Here is a 3,247-nt window from a genome sequence, read left to right as displayed (position 1 = left end):
CATGGAGACGGTGGACAGAGTATCGGCAGCAGCTGTAGCTCGAGATGGTATGCAATTTCCCATTGCGATGAGCAAACACTGCTGGTAGCTATCTTGTTATCAAACTCGTTTGTGCAATTGTTTGAGAGAGACGCCGTAGTTGGATGGACTTCTGGTAGAAAACCTAGATGGGGAATTCAAATTTTGAAAACCATAATTATAACATCCATTTACTACCATCTGGATATTTACAAACTAATAATGCATTGACCATAACACCCATATTTAGTAGTTAAACATATAAGCATAAGCCTATGTCTAAACCACTTAGCTGAAGCTGTTTAGGATAAGAGAAAATGCTTGATTCAAACATGAACATTGGCAGAAAAAATAATCTTAAGGGTCACTTGCTGCATTATTTTTACATATTCACCAGGTCTAGATACCAGAATGCTCGAGTGCCACCCACCTTCAATCTTTAGGTCGAAAAAGAATCAATCTCTGAAGGAGAAAATTTAAATGATTCTGGTATAACTGGAAACATGATAGAAACTATCACTGATGAGCTAGGAAAGTAAATCAACTACATATTAGTGACACACTTAGTGGGAAGAAAACTGATATACCTATGAGTATGTTGTTTATATCTTAAGACACCATCATTGTTTTTTCGGCATAAATATATTGCAACTGAATTAACAATTCATCCAGATGTTTGCTAGTTTCTTAGCATCTGATAGCATTGACCTGAAAAAGATATTAAAAGACATTGTTCAGAAATTCACAAACCAATTACTTGTCATGTTCGCTATACTGCCTGCAGGAGTGTAGGTGCAAATATCAAAGTCAAAGTTGTTCGTAACGAAAACAAATGCAGAGATTTGGAAAAACCTCATGAGTCCTATAGCTTCTATGCATATGTTTCCATAAGTACTACGTTAATTTGCATACAATGATTAGGAAAAAGCACCTATTAAAATATATTAAAAGGTTTAGATGGAAACAGATTAACATGCTCCATAAAATTCAAAAATGGTTTGAACGACCCGTTTGAAATTAATTTCAATAACTTAAATTCTATAACACAAAACCCAAAATTCTTAACAAATCACATACAAAATCAGATTCAGCAAAAGCAGAAACTGACATTTTATCACACTATTTTCTGTGAAGGATTAGGCTTGAGTTAACCTAATTCACCAAATCGCGTTCATTCAAATCCTAACAACTAACTAACATACAATTGCGCGAGCAATCACAGCTTTCACGTTCCAATTTGATGAACAAATAGCAACTGAGACTATAATTTTAAGCAAGATTAGGGTTACCTGATAAAATCGAGTCTCGTAATTTCAGTTAATTGGAAACCCATATGCTAAAGCCGATCGATTAGTACTCATATGCAAGAAAAGATTTTATGTGGAATCGACTAACGCCTTCATCTGAGCCTCATAATCGAGACCTGAAAGAATGGCGATTGAGGAAGAACGGGTAGAGAGAGCGGCAAAGGAAGACAGGAAGGGTTTATGAAGTGATTAGGATTAGGGAAGACGAGTAGAGAGTTGATCGAAGAAGTGTCTAGGGTTTTGGGACAGAATTGAATAGATACCCGTGAAGAAGATATAACCCATTTAAGAAACGGGTCGCGCCCTAACCCGATTTGAGACAAAAACGGGCTAAATTAACGATAGCACTCCATTTTGAAATCAAGCAATTTGGTAAATTTAGAATGGGTGGGAAGCGACGTGTGATTGACACGTAGGATTTTATAGTGGACAATTATATAGATAGTTAGATTATATAGCTTACTAATACAAATGGTCGGTGTCACGGTGTGCACAGTATCATCAGCAATAACTAAAGGTTAAATACTATTTGTTTCACATCTTGATCATATTGATGCTTGTGGTGCAGTGTTTCAAGTGTTTTTGTCACGATAGTTACGCGTCTCATCCCGTTACAATCACCAAGTTCGTTTATGATAGCTGCTCTCCTCGAGTTAAAGTGAGATTCGTTTTTTAGTCAGATTTGTTGTTGCCTTTTTTTTATGGTTTTGAGTTTCAAATTCTGAGGGTTATGTATAAATGGACGATTTCTATTAAATATATTTCTCACCATATAAACTAGTTTTATGTTCGTCCGGTAGACGGGGTACGTGTTAATATAAAGCGTTACTATAATTGATTACAAAAAGATTAAACCGTTACAGTAGCAGGCCCACTTATACCACTCGATAGCAATAGTAGTAGTTTTTCTATTTTGATTCATAAAAAGCTATTACCATTAGGAATTAGTGTTAGTGTTATCCTTAACTTCCACGTGTTTCAAGATTTACAATAAGTTCGATTTGATCACATGTTTTGTAAGGCAAGGGAATCGTAGACTATTTTGTTGTGACCAAATAAATGGTTCATAATCTAATTCAGTGAATGCAAAGATTTGTTTGGACAAGTTTGAAATAAGTTGGGCTTTGTAAAATTTGATTAATTTAGCTGAAATAGCAAATGGCCCAATATGGCCTAATATGAGTTAACCGGATTCATAATACAAAGCCACAAACTAGGTTACGTTTTGACACAAACCCTAAACATTCGGTGACAACCGTTGTTTTATCGTCTATGTTCGTGTTCGTTGTTGGTTAGTTAGGGTTTTCCTCTCATCCCTAAATGTAGATTTGAAATCTGGGTCACCCATTTGTAGCCACACGAATGAAAAAAATGTTCACTGATTTGTCGATTTGCTGCTATGCAGAAGATGTTGTTGGTGGCAGTCGGTATTTTCGATCTATCATCGATTTATTAGGGTTTTGTTAAACCCAAAAGCCTAACTTTGTGTATAACGGTGTCATGCTTTTATACATACAAGTATTTCATGCGGTGGCGAGCCGATCGACAGAGATCAAGTTCTTGCTCAACGATTGAAGACACTATAACAGTTAATAAAGATAAACTTATTCTAATCAATGTTTTGCAAAAGAAATGCTAGTTTAGTGGTTGTTTGTTGGATCGTATGTGTTGTTAACTTTAATTGTTTATTATGTAAATGTTTATTATGCTTAAAGTTATGCTAATAAATGTTGTGAACTTATACCCGTTAAAACAAATAAAGAACATACCTCTTCAAAACAACTCGACGGAAATTCTCAGTTATTTGTCATCGGACTTATGCTAAAACCTTATAAAAATGAAAATCAAATTTATATAATTACAATTTCAGGAGAAGTATGCATCACAGTTTTGTACCCTTTGCATCTAAGTTGGTACTTCAA

The sequence above is a fragment of the Bidens hawaiensis genome, unplaced genomic scaffold (assembly GCF_021521415.1).
Source record: "Bidens hawaiensis isolate Kalapana, Puna unplaced genomic scaffold, B.hawaiensis_p1.1 tig00045325_1, whole genome shotgun sequence".
NCBI classification, from domain to species: Eukaryota; Viridiplantae; Streptophyta; class Magnoliopsida; order Asterales; family Asteraceae; genus Bidens; species Bidens hawaiensis.
This window is presented reverse-complemented; position numbering follows the sequence as displayed.